Raw genomic sequence first — 14,723 nt, 5'->3', positions numbered from 1 at the left:
CTTTACCTCCTCGCGTAGCCCCGAAACCTCCTCACCCACACCTCGTCGTATCTCCTCTTTCATCTCCCCCATCTCTTTTGTAGATGCCACCCTCATCTGTCCCAATTCATCCCTCTGAGCATCCAGTTTACTTTCTAACCCGATTTGCACCTCCTCTATCTGCTCTCCCATTTGTTTAATTTCTCGGGCGGATTGTTCCCCTAGTTCCCACAATTTGTCCTCCATCCTATTTTCTAACCCCATTAACCCATTTTTCACCCCCTCTAACTGATTCTCCTGGGCAGCCATTCTATTTTCCACCCCCGTTAACCCATGTTTTAATCCCTCACCGGTACCCCTCGCTTCGTCCCTCATTACTCCCAATTGCTCACTCTGAGCATCCATCCGGATCCCCATTACCCCCATTTGGTTTCCCAAATCATTCCTCAGGTCTTCACTTGTCTGGACCATGAGCGCCTTTATTTGTTCCATAAATAGGCCCCAATCCATCGGCGGCGCTGCTACGGTCACGGGCGCGGCTAAATTTGGCGCCACAATAATCATGTGCGCGAGGCCGCCATTTTGTGCATCTGATACTCCCTCAACCGCCTCCTCATTGCTCCCCTCCATTTGATCCTGGGTTACTCCTAACCCCTCTTCTAGCTCTCCCACCGGCATCCCGTCGCCTTGCCCAGCCATGGCGCAATTTCAAAATTCGGGTTTTGCTTTAAACAAAACAAATTTCGGCAGCTCGTAATTTTGACCAAATTTTTTTTTTTTTCTCTCTCTATTCGTTTTAAAAATTTGGTTCGGGCCTCGAATCCCACTCCCAGACACCAATTGTTACAGATCGCGGATTAAGATGTTAGTTACCGAGCGGTTTGGTATTGCCGCGACCTAACAGGATCCCTGGCTCACCCGATTCACCCAGGACTTTGGCCGTATCGCACCACAGCTGCTCAATGAGGGAAAAGACGAAAACGACGCAATGTAAAGAGGAAAACGAAGGCCAAGAAAGGTTTGGAAATACGACTGAATTTATTGACTATTTACACACAAGCAAAAAGGAACAATCAAGTTTATTTACAACACATAAGACGCAGGTGACACAGTGCAAATTTTAGCTTACCTACAGACTTAATTAAATACCCAGGGACAGAACAAACAAAACAAACTCACGTATACAAGAAGGGTGGAAAGGCAGGAGGTGGATGGTTGGAGGGAGAGGGAGGTCCAAGGGGGTCCCGCAGCACCACCGGCGCGTTTAGTAGCCGCCGTTCCTCTTCGGCCCTGCTCCAAACCGCCGTTCAGGCCCCCTTTGGCTGTTGGGTGCTCCTGCTGCTGCGGCCTCCGTCCGCTGCGTTCCCAGGACTTGTCTGGTCCAAACCCTCAACTCTTTCTTGTTTCTCTCACTCCTCACCACCGACTCCGCACCGCAACCAACTGACCACCGACTCCTTACCAACGCAACCGACTCAGACCAACTCAGACCAACTCCTTGTGCATCCCTGACCAACTCCTTGTGCATCCCTGACCAACTCCTCGCGACCAACTCCTTGTGCATCCCTGACCAACTCCTTGTGCATCCCTGACCAACTCCTTGTGCATCCCTGACCAACTCCTCGTGACCACTTCCGTTTTTGCGCCTTTTATAGCGCCTCCAGCGATTACGCCCCCGGCGTTTTGGACACGCCCATCGGGGTGCTCACCTCGGCCCTGGTTGGTCGCGCGACCCTCGGGCTCCGCCTTGGATGACGACGGGCGGGCACGCCCCTCCTCCCCTCTGACGAGGTGGAGACACGCCTTTCTTCTCCGACTCAAAGCACATGGTCAATGGCGGTTATTGGAGGGGAGGTGATTGGGAATCGAGGGCTCAGCAGTGACGAGAGGGGATGTAATATGGAAATGGAGGTTTTGGGGATGGGAAGGAAAGGGAATCTATTCTCTTTCACTGGTGCAATGGAGTATTTCAATTAATGGAAGACACAGCCTTACGCTAATACACATAATAAGGGTATAACTGTCAAAAAAAAGATATATCGTGTCCTGCATGTATGTTTTATGGACTAACTACGGGAACGCCCTTTGACCTTTTATACAACCACAACGGAGGGAGGAGGGGTGATATTTTACAACAACCTTTTACAACAACATTTTACCACAACAATAAAATAAAAAAACATTCTCATATCCACAACACTATATATATATATATATATATATATATATATATATATATATATATATATATATATATATATATATATATATATATATAGATATATATATACAGTATATATATATATATATATATGTATATATATATATATATATATATATATATATATATATATATATATATTGTTACGGTCCGCGGATTAGATGTTATTTACCGAGCGGAGGTACCGCGGCCGAACAGTTTTTCCCCGATTCACCCAGACGTTGGCTGTATCGCGCCACCGCTATTCAATATGGAAAAGACTAAGACGACGAATGCAAAGAGGAAGAAGAAGATGTACAGAAGAGTAACGGGGTTTATTATTTACACACACATAAGCAAAAAGAGCAGTCACGATTATTTACAGGGGACATGAAAAAAGCAGGTAACACAGTGCAAATTACTAGCTTATACAGACTTAGTTTACTACCCAGGACAGCACGAACAGAACAAACTCACGTACACGAATGGGGAACTTGCTGGCGGGAATGGCTGGAAAGGAGAGGAAGGTCCGGAGCTGGCAGCACGATCGGCGCGTTCGGCAGCCGCCGTCCCTTCGCGGCCCTGCTCAAAACCGCCGTCCTGGCCCCAAATGGCTGTCGAGTCTTGTTGCTGCTGTAGACGCTGCTGCTGGCGAGCAAGGTGACGAATAGCAGGCTTTTTCGCTTCCCCGGATGATCTCTGCTTTTGGACCTCACAACTCGGCTCTTGTCATAGCTCATCTCAGATCTCTAAAAGCTCATCTCAGATCTCCAGCTCATCTCTTGGACCCTTCCTTTGTCGTGTACCTCTCCACGCAGCTCAGCTCATCTCTGGACCTTTTTGCACTCTCTTTGGGGAACGTCGCGCCGCGGGTTATATAGGCCCCGCCCCTCAACCTTTGCGAACCTCCTTGATCTTTCTCTCCACCCCCTCTCCAAGTCCAACCCCTTGTTCGTGGTTGGTTGAGTGGGGCTGACTCACTCCTCCCCTCTATGACGAGGTGGGGACCCGCCTTTCTTCCCCAACCCTGCCTCGTGGTCAATGGCGGCTTTGGAGGGGATGTAATTGCCAATCGACGAAAGGGGAAATGGAGGTTTTTGGGAATGGGAATGAAGGGAATCTATCTCTTTCACTTGGTGCAATGGAGTGTCATTCTAATGGAAGACAAGGCCTTACTCTAAAACACATAATAAAGATATAAGCTACTGAACAAGGGTCTTATAGTGTCCTGCAATGTGGTGTTTCATGGAATTAACTACCGGGATGCCCTTCTTACCTTTACACAACTCTGGAGGCAGGAGGGGCCATATTCAACCATGTTACACAACAATTTACCACAATACAATACACACAATCAAAAAAATGCAATCCTCATATCTGCAACACTGCACCCTCCTCCTCTTAGGCACGGCCCGGGCCTATAACTTTAATTTAGTGTGACACGTAGGTGTAGTTCCCTCTACTTTTAACCTGACCCTGAGTGCGACAGCTTTAAAACATAAATAAATGTGTCCCGCTGCTCCATTGCACCCTGCCTAACAGACTCACGCCCACAGTTAACCGAATTGCGGAATGGTCTTCAAACTACACACTGACGGTGGGGAGCATTATTTACAATGACGCTATTTTATTTACAAAACGCAACCCAGGACCTGTGATTGTTCTTTCTGGGGGGGGAGACAGTCTGCTCTGCATCGACGCACCATGAAAGCACCCAAAAAACGCACCAACACACCCTCAAGCACCAATCGGTGCAGTCACCACAGTTCATCAGTGTTCATGAATAAAAATAACCAAACAACAACCCTAACCCTGCAGGTGATCTCTTGCTCTTCGGCTCCCTCTGCTGGCTATTTACTTTCTTCCAGATGTTGTCATTTCCTTTCATTTTCTTACTGGCGGCCTATTTGAGCATAAAATGAAATGCACCCAACGTGTCCATTTTTATTTATTTATGGCCCACAGGGGCCGACTAGTGTGGTTCACCTATGGGGCATCGGTGCCCTGTGGCCAAGGTCCGCCAGCAAGATTTCGGGCCCTCATGGCCGGTTCCAGCAGAGGGGTCATGCCCCAACCCATGGGGTCCATCAGTGGTGCTTGGCCACAGACATGTGGTCCATAATGTGGTGCATCGATGCAGACAGCTGGTTCTGGGAGTTCCGGGCGCACAATGGCCGACTCACGCACACTCCCCTCGGCGCCCAATGGCGCACAGGTCAAGTGGGAGACAAAAGGGGGGAGAGACAGATGAGCGAGGGGTAAGGTCACAAGGGTACACATCAATAAGGCAATGCAAGGCGAAATGCGTACGGAGGGCAAAGTGAGAAAGCTCGTCCCTACCGTACGTCACCCCCCTGTCACCTACACTACCCTTGCCCTTACCCCATATGTACAAAATCTACACATTTACAAATTCGTCGCTACTGTCACGTCTTCCCCATATTTCCCCTATTCCAAATTCGTCTCCACAATCCCTCTATCCAAAATTTGTCATCATCAATTCATCATCAATCCTCATAGGGAGGGAGAGATGGAACACAAAGGACAATGTCACACCCACGTCATGATGCGTCTCACATTCCAAAACATTTGCATCATTAAAAAATAATCAAAACAACCTGGCATGGTGTGGAGTACCTGTCACCTCAGGTGAGTGGATGCAGATGGTGCAAGGAGATTTTCATCCTAACTACTTTCTAAATGACATTAACACACGTTACTCTACCCGGGGTCTCTCCCTGCCAATCCATTGGCCAACTTACACTATGGGTTCTAAAAACCAAATTCCCATTGACCAAACTGTGGTGCTTCTCAATTTGGGGTCTCACTCCCCCGATTCAACTCCCGGTGCCCTTGCACAATTTCTGGGCTGAGACGTGTAGCTCTCCCAGCAGGTCTACCCACCTGCACACCTCCACCACTGTAGTTGCCACCCGAGCTTACCTAGCTCCTCACCCTAACCTATCTAATTGGGGAAGGCCCCTCCTGGCTCTGTCACCCCTTGGTGCCCCCTGGCACTGGGCTACCCGGGTCCGTCCTCCGGATCCTCGAGCCCCATCCACAACAACTACCGGCTCCCAGAGCCCACCTGCGGCCTCACCTGGCCGACATCCTCACAGTGGTGGAGTGCCCAAACCAACTACACACACTAACAGGCTACACGCCCAGCCATTTCCACAACACTAATGCACCCATCCAAATACCATTCTCTCACCCGCACCACAGATGCCAATATCCAACCACAATTTACCTATACCCTCTACCTAACACTTACACTACCCGCCCCGGGTATTCGTGATGGGGGTCCATCCTTCCCCCATTCACACCTTCGCACCATCCACTCCACTCCATAGTTTCCACCATACCCACTCCACGACCATCCATTCCAATACTCCATTTATTCCACACTCCATGTATTTCCACACTCCATGTATTTCACACAACCATTCTCCATACACCTGTCGTTGCACACCTGTGCAATCACACCTGGTGCCACCTGCACCCTCCTCCTCTTCCTGGACCATTTGGTCAACACAATACACATCACCATCACTCATCCATACACTGCTCCATCCACACCTGTTCAGTTGCACACCTGTGCAATCACCTGTTTAACCACACCTGTTCACCATACACTTCCAATCCTCAAACACACGGCATCATCTCATCTAACTACTCCCCTCTGAAACTTGCGCTTCCCAGTCGCCCCTTTAAACTATTGCGCTCCCACGTCATTATCATCCACACTAATCTACCTGCGTCCCCACTACAGGTATCCTTGTCACTACCTAATCTTAACGTCACCTAATGTCATCTCTCTAGATCCCTACACACGATATATCCTAACCCACCCGGGCTAGTTTTCACTGCCATAAACCCCATAAACTAGTGCTCCTTTGCCCCCCTTGCTGTGAGGGATGACAGAGTTGCCATCCCACCACATCGGGGATGTTCCACTACCAATTTTTCTCACCAAATTTCAGCCAATCAAAAATTTGCCAATCACCCTACCAATCCTCTGCCAATCATCACTCTGCCAATCCTTTGGCAATCATCAAATTTTGTTTTCTAATTTCGGGTCCAGACCACTATCCTCATCATTACAGTCTACCTACTAATGCCTCTCGGTGCGCCAATTCACCTCCACAGCCCGGCTTCGTAAAGCCGAGCAATGAATGCGGGCCGCCCGGTGCCGGCGGCTGGACGCGTCCGGCACTCGGTGCGGGGAAGGACGCTTACCCGGGCCGAGATCCCACGCACCACCTCGGCACGGAGCCATCCAATTGCCCGATCTCGACCTGCCGGAACGCCTCAACAAAAGGGGGTCGCCATGACGACCCTTCCTATCGGGCTGCCCGCGCTGCTTAGTGGAGCACGGATGCGGCCGTTCGAAGCGCGGCCCAGCGTGGATCGCGTACGGCGGTCCTTTCGAACCCGCCGTGGTTCGGATCCCCGCTGGTCCTCGCGGCACGCGAAACCCGGCACGCACCGAGGGCCCGATTCGGCTATAAGTCGCTCTAACCGCTAACCCGGTTACCGTCGATGCCTCACCTGCATGCTTACACCCCGCAGCCCGTTCCTTGCTCATACATCCAGCTGTTCCCATGCTCCTCGTCATTGCACCTTCTCTTCCACACCCAGGTACACTCATTCCGCTCACAGACTTGGTCACACACCTGACCACCGAACACCTTGGCACACACTCGTCGTTCGCACACCTCACCAACACACCTCTTCGCGCCCCTTCCTCGGTCACCTCCTCTGTGACAACCACAGGTGTGCTCTCACTCGCACACCCAACTGCGTGCCTTACTACCAGTTCCAGCGTGCATTCCCACACACGCTCTACCATTCCAGGTGTGCATCCCTCCATTCCAGGTGTACATCCTCTCTCACCTGTCACAACCAACTCACGCTCTGTGTCACTCTCACTACTTTCACCACCACTCTTGACAGCGCACTCACCCTTACTCTCGACAGCGCACTCTTTCCTCATGCACCTGTCTGTTACACACCTTTCTCGCGCATACTCTCCCATTACATCCTCTGTAACACTCATCACAGGTGTGCATTCTTCCTTACTCTTGACAGCGCACTCTTTCCCCATGCACTCGTCCGTTACACACCTTTCTCGCGCATCCTCTTGCGCACACCTCTCCCGTTACTTCCTCCGTAACATTCACCACAGGTGTACACTTTCTTGTTACATCCTCTGTAACACTCCTCACTACGCGCTTCCATGTGCTCCCTCGCACACGCGCTACGACCGACTCACTCTCGACAGCACACTCACTCCTCGGCGCGCACTTTTTCCTCACACACCCCACAGTCGGACATTCTCGCACACCTCCTCTTTCGCACACCGTACCTGTCGCACACTTCACCAACGGCCTCTCACGAACACCCGGATCCAAATCAACCCCCAAGCCGACTGAAGCTCCCCTCACATCATGTACATTTCCTCGTATATCGCCACTCACCTCCGTACCTTGTCTCCGCACCTCCTTCGCCACCTGCAAACTCTTTATTTGGTTAGTGAGCACAACATCACGATTTGACCACCGACCTTGTACCAATTCCATTACTTCCTCCTTTATCTCCCTCTTAGTTCTGTCCGTCCCTTCTTAATTTCACTCACCTCTTCTTCCACTTCCTCTAATTTTTGCTTCACCTCTTTTATTTCCCGGTGCGTCTCCTCAAGTTCGTCCTCTAAGGCTATCTTGACCGTCTCTATGTGCGTCCTCACCTGCCGGTCCTTCGTCTCCATTATCTCTGTCACCTCGTCCAACCTCGTCGTCAGTCCCTCACGTACCATCTGACATTGCCTCTGTGTCGCTATTAAGTCGTCCTTGATGTCTCTTTGTGTCGCTTTTAACCCTCCTAGTACCGCAGTGTTCCTTTGAACCTGCTCCACTAACTCTTTTTGTCCCTCCGTCAGCTGTTCCACCTCCTCCGTCAGGTCCTCTATTCCCCCCTGTAACCTTGCCGTCCCATTTCTCACCTCTTTCTCTATACGCTTTTCACCTCGCTTTACCTCCTCACATACCCCCGAGACCTCCTCACTTACACCTCGTCGTATCTCCTCTTTCATCTCCTCCCTCTCTTTTGTAGATGCCGCCCTCATCTGTCCCAATTCATCCCTCTGAGCATCCAGTTTGGTTTCTACCCCGATTTTCACCTCCTCTATCTGCTCTCTCATTTGTTTAATTTCTCGGGCGGATTGCTCCCCTATCTCCCGCAATTTGTCTTCCATCCTATTTTCTAACCCCATTAACCCATTTTTCACCCCCTCTATCTGATTCTCCTGGGCAGCCATTCTATTTTCCACCCCCGTTAACCCATTCTTTACCTCTTTTATTCCGTTGTCTAACCCCTCAAATTTGTCGTCTAACTTCCCAAATTTCTTGTCTAATCCCTCACCGGTACCCCTCGCTTCGTCCCTCATTACCCCCAATTGCTCACTCTGAGCATCCATCCGTTTCCCCATTTGTCCCATAAGGGCCCCCATCATTCTGTTTTCCATTTTTTCACTATTCTTGTCCATAAGGGCCTTCATTTGTATCATAAAAAGGTTCAAATCCACCAGCGGCGCTGCTACGGTCGCGGGCGCTGCTAAATTTGGTGCCGCTACACCCACGTGCGCGAGAGCGCCATTTTGCGCGCCTGAAACCTCGTCAACCACATTGCCAATGTTCTCCTCCTCTCTTTCATCCACATACATTTCCCCGAGGTCCTGGGTCGATTCTACCCCGTCTATCTCTCCCACCGACATCCCGTCGCCTTGACCAGCCATGGCGCGATTTCAAAATTCGGGTTTTGCTTTAAAACAACACAAATTTCCAGCAGCTCCAAATTTTGACCAAATTTTTTTCTAGATGTTTTTACAATTTGGTTCGGGCCTCGAATCTCACTCCCAGACACCAATTGTTACGCCAATAGTACAATTGGTGTTCCAAAATTTGGGCTAAATAAATTTAGTCCCAGGTCCGAATCCGACATTCCTGACACCAATTGTTACGGTCCGCGGATTAGATGTTATTTACCGAGCGGAGGTACCGCGGCCGAACAGTTTTTCCCCGACTCACCCGATTCACCCAGACGTTGGCCGTATCGCGCCACCGCTATTCAATATGGAAAAGACTAAGACGACGAATGCAAAGAGGAAGAAGAAGACGTACAGAAGAGTAACGGGGTTTATTATTTACACACACATAAGCAAAAAGAGCAGTCACGATTATTTACAGGGGACATGAAAAAAGCAGGTAACACAGTGCAAATTACTAGCTTATACAGACTTAGTTTACTACCCAGGACAGCACGAACAGAACAAACTCACGTACACGAATGGGGAACTTGCTGGCAGGAATGGCTGGAAAGGAGAGGAAGGTCCGGAGCTGGCAGCACGATCGGCCGTCCCTTCGCGGCCCTGCTCAAAACCGCCGTCCTGGCCCAAAATGGCTGTCGAGTCTTGTTGCTGCTGTAGACGCTGCTGCTGGCGAGCAAGGTGACGAATAGCAGGCTTTTTCGCTTCCCCGGATGATCTCTGCTTTTGGACCTCACAACTCAGCTCTTGTCATAGCTCATCTCAGATCTCTAAAAGCTCATCTCAGATCTCCTGCTCATCTCTTGGACCCTTCCTTTGTCGTGTACCTCTCCACGCAGCTCAGCTCATCTCTGGACCTTTTTGCACTCTCTTTGGGGAACGTCCCGCCGCGGGATATATAGGCCCCGCCCCTCAACCTTTGCGAACCTCCTTGATCTTTCTCTCCACCCCCTCTCCAAGTCCAACCCCTTGTTCGTGGTTGGTTGAGTGGGGCTGACTCACTCCTCCCCTCTATGACGAGGTGGGGACCCGCCTTTCTTCCCCAACCCTGCCTCGTGGTCAATGGCGGCTTTGGAGGGGATGTAATTGCCAATCGACGAAAGGGGAAATGGAGGTTTTTGGGAATGGGAATGAAGGGAATCTATCTCTTTCACTTGGTGCAATGGAGTGTCATTCTAATGGAAGACAAGGCCTTACTCTAAAACACATAATAAAGATATAAGCTACTGAACAAGGGTCTTATAGTGTCCTGCAATGTGGTGTTTCATGGAATTAACTACCGGGACGCCCTTCTTACCTTTACACAATTCTGGAGGCAGGAGGGGCCATATTCAACCATGTTACACAACAATTTACCACAATACAATACACACAATCAAAAAAATGCAATCCTCGTATCTGCAACAATATATATACCGTCGATGTCGATGGATTGTATATATATATATATATATATATATATATATATATATATATATATATATATATATATATATATATATATGTATATATGTATATATATATATATATATATATATATATATATATATATATATATATATATATATATATATATATATATATATGTATGTATGTTATATATATATATATATATATATATATATATATATATATATATATATATATATATATATATATATATATATGTATATATATATATATATAGTATATATATATATATATATATATATATATATATATATATATATATATATATATATAAATACTAGACGACCCATGACCCGTTGGGTCAATGTTATTATATATAATTAAGGGGTTACCATGGTTACAGTGGGGGTCAAAGGTCAACCTATGGTGAAGATATATAATTTTCTCACACTTTCTAATAGAGAGGCAAAATGCCATATAAAACTAAATTTACTGGTTCTAATTGCTTTTATTTATCAATCCTCACATAGAAGAGCAGTTTTTAGTAATGAGCAGTGAGGAGAAGACCCCTCAGCCAATGATGCCACCCCGCATCCAATGATGTGACCCCTCAGCCAATGATGATACACCTCAGCCAATGATGTGACCCCTCAGCCAATGATGCTACCCCTCAGCCAATGATGTTACCCCTCAGCCAATGATGCTACCCCTCAGCCAATGATGCCACCCCGCATCCAATGATGCCACCCCGCATCCAATGATGCCACCCCGCATCCAATGATGTCACCCCTCAGCCAATGATGTCGCCCCTCAGCCAATGATGCCACCCCGCATCCAATGATGCCACCCCGCATCCAATGATGCCACCCCGCATCCAATGATGCCACCCCTCAGCCAATGATGTCGCACCTCAGCCAATGATGTCGCCCCCTCAGCCAATGATGTCGCCCCTCAGCCAATGATGCCACCCCGCATCCAATGATGCCACCCCGCATCCAATGATGCCACCCCGCATCCAATGATGCCACCCCTCAGCCAATGATGCCACCCCTCAGCCAATGATGTCACCCCTCAGCCAATGATGCTACCCCTCAGCCAATGATGTTACCCCTCAGCCAATGATGCTACCCCTCAGCCAATGATGCCACCCCGCATCCAATGATGCCACCCCGCATCCAATGATGCCACCCCGCATCCAATGATGTCACCCCTCAGCCAATGATGTCGCCCCTCAGCCAATGATGCCACCCCGCATCCAATGATGCCACCCCGCATCCAATGATGCCACCCCGCATCCAATGATGCCACCCCGCATCCAATGATGCCACCCCTCAGCCAATGATGCCACCCCCGCATCCAATGATGTCGCACCTCAGCCAATGATGTCGCCCCTCAGCCAATGATGTCGCCCCTCAGCCAATGATGTCGCCCCTCAGCCAATGATGCCACCCCCGCATCCAATGATGCCACCCCGCATCCAATGATGCCACCCCGCATCCAATGATGCCACCCCGCATCCAATGATGCCACCCCGCATCCAATGATGTCGCACCTCAGCCAATGATGTCGCCCCTCAGCCAATGATGTCGCCCCTCAGCCAATGATGCCACCCCGCATCCAATGATGCCACCCCGCATCCAATGATGCCACCCCGCATCCAATGATGCCACCCCTCAGCCAATGATGCCACCCCTCAGCCAATGATGTCACCCCTCAGCCAATGATGTCACCCCTCAGCCAATGATGTCACCCCTCAGCCAATGATGTCGCCCCTCAGCCAATGATGTCGCCCCTCAGCCAATGATGCCACCCCGCATCCAATGATGCCACCCCGCATCCAATGATGCCACCCCCGCATCCAATGATGCCACCCCTCAGCCAATGATGCCACCCCTCAGCCAATGATGCCACCCCTCAGCCAATGATGCCACCCCTCAGCCAATGATGCCACCCCTCAGCCAATGATGTCACCCCTCAGCCAATGATGTCACCCCTCAGCCAATGATGTCACCCCTCAGCCAATGATGTCGACCCTTAGCCAATGATGTCACCCCTCAGCCAATGATGTCGCCCCTCAGCCAATGATGTCGCCCCTCAGCCAATGATGTCGCCCCTCAGCTAATGATGTCGCCCCTCAGCTAATGATGTCGCCCCTCAGCTAATGATGTCGCCCCATAGCCAATGATGCCACCCCTCAGCCAATGATGTCGCCCCTCAGCCAATGATGTCGCCCCTCAGCCAATGATGCCACCCCTCAGCCAATGATGTCGCCCCTCAGCCAATGATGTCGCCCCTCAGCCAATGATGTCGCCCCTCAGCCAATGATGTCGCCCCTCAGCCAATGATGTCGCCCCTCAGCCAATGATGCCACCCCGCATCAATGATGCCACCCCGCATCCAATGATGCCGCCCCTCAGCCAATGATGTCGCCCCTCAGCCAATGATGTCACCCCTCAGCCAATGATGTCACCCCTCAGCCAATGATGCCGCCCCTCAGCCAATGATGTCGCCCCTCAGCCAATGATGCCACCCCTCCAGCCAATGATGTCGCCCCTCAGCCAATGATGTCACCCCTCAGCCAATGATGTCACCCCTCAGCCAATGATGTCACCCCTCAGCCAATGATGCCGCCCCTCAGCCAATGATGTCACCCCTCAGCCAATGATGCCGCCCCTCAGCCAATGATGTCACCCCTCAGCCAATGATGCCGCCCCTCAGCCAATGATGTCGCCCCTCAGCCAATGGTGTCGCCCCTCAGCCAATGATGCCACCCCTCAGCCAATGATGTCGCCCCTCAGCCAATGATGTCGCCCCTCAGCCAATGATGTCACCCCTCAGCCAATGATGTCGCCCCTCAGCCAATGATGTCGCCCCTCAGCCAATGATGCCACCCCTCAGCCAATGATGTCGCCCCTCAGCCAATGATGCCACCCCTCAGCCAATGATGTCGCCCCTCAGCCAATGATGCCACCCCTCAGCCAATGATGTCTCCCCTCAGCCAATGATGTCACCCCTCAGCCAATGATGCTACACCTCAGCCAATGATGCTACCCCTCAGCCAATGATGCTACCCCTCAGCCAATGATGCTACCCCTCAGCCAATGATGCTACCCCTCAGCCAATGATGCCACCCCTCAGCCAATGATGCTACCCCTCAGCCAATGATGTGACCCCTCAGCCAATGATGCTACACCTCAGCCAATGATGCTACCCCTCAGCCAATGATGCTACCCCTCAGCCAATGATGCTACCCCTCAGCCAATGATGCCACCCCTCAGCCAATGATGCTACCCCTCAGCCAATGATGTGACCCCTCAGCCAATGATGCTACACCTCAGCCAATGATGCTACCCCTCAGCCAATGATGCTACCCCTCAGCCAATAATGCTACCCCTCAGCCAATGATGCCACCCCTCAGCCAATGATGTCGCCCCTCAGCCAATGATGCCACCCCTCAGCCAATGATGTCGCCCCTCAGCCAATGATGCCACCCCTCAGCTAATGATGTCTCCCCTCAGCCAATGATGTCACCCCTCAGCCAATGATGCTACACCTCAGCCAATGATGCTACCCCTCAGCCAATGATGCTACCCCTCAGCCAATGATGCTACCCCTCAGCCAATGATGCTACCCCTCAGCCAATGATGCCACCCCTCAGCCAATGATGTGACCCCTCAGCCAATGATGCTACACCTCAGCCAATGATGCTACCCCTCAGCCAATGATGCTACCCCTCAGCCAATGATGCTACCCCTCAGCCAATGATGCTACCCCTCAGCCAATGATGCTACCCCTCAGCCAATGATGCTACCCCTCAGCCAATGATGCTACACCTCAGCCAATGATGCTACCCCTCAGCCAATGATGCTACCTCTCAGCCAATGATGCTACCCCTCAGCCAATGATGCTACCCCTCAGCCAATGATGCTACCCCTCAGCCAATGATGCTACGCCTCAGCCAATGATGCTACCCCTCAGCCAATGATGATGATGATGCTACCCCTAGACGACCCATGACCAGTTGGGTCAATGTCAGTTTGAATAGATATGAGAATAGAACTAAAGCGAACGCTGGACATCATCAGGGAGATTATTTGGGCCAGCAAGCCATAAGGCTCACCTCTCCAGCATTCTAAATCACTTACCTGTGACACGTGATTTCGGCCCTTATCTCCGATCACGTTGACGGAAATCACCACAGCATATCGTCAAGATCCCTCCAAAAGGCTCGTCTTTGTCACATACATCACGCAACGTGCGATCCACAGCCTCGAAACTCTCTCTCCTGATCATAGGACACTCATCCCACAC

General features: G+C 50.5%; 1 protein-coding gene across 1 annotated transcript in view; it reads left to right on the top strand.

Moving 5' to 3' along the window:
* Positions 1 to 14,723, top strand: part of LOC137420790 (sodium-dependent phosphate transport protein 2B-like) — a 120,752-nt gene that overhangs the window by 105,173 nt on the left and 856 nt on the right. The gene's annotated exons all lie outside the window — the stretch shown is intronic.

This window comes from Myxine glutinosa, chromosome 2 (genome assembly GCF_964187855.1).
Source record: "Myxine glutinosa chromosome 2, kmMyxGlut1.1, whole genome shotgun sequence".
NCBI classification, from domain to species: domain Eukaryota; kingdom Metazoa; phylum Chordata; class Myxini; order Myxiniformes; family Myxinidae; genus Myxine; species Myxine glutinosa.
This window is presented reverse-complemented; position numbering and strand designations above follow the sequence as displayed.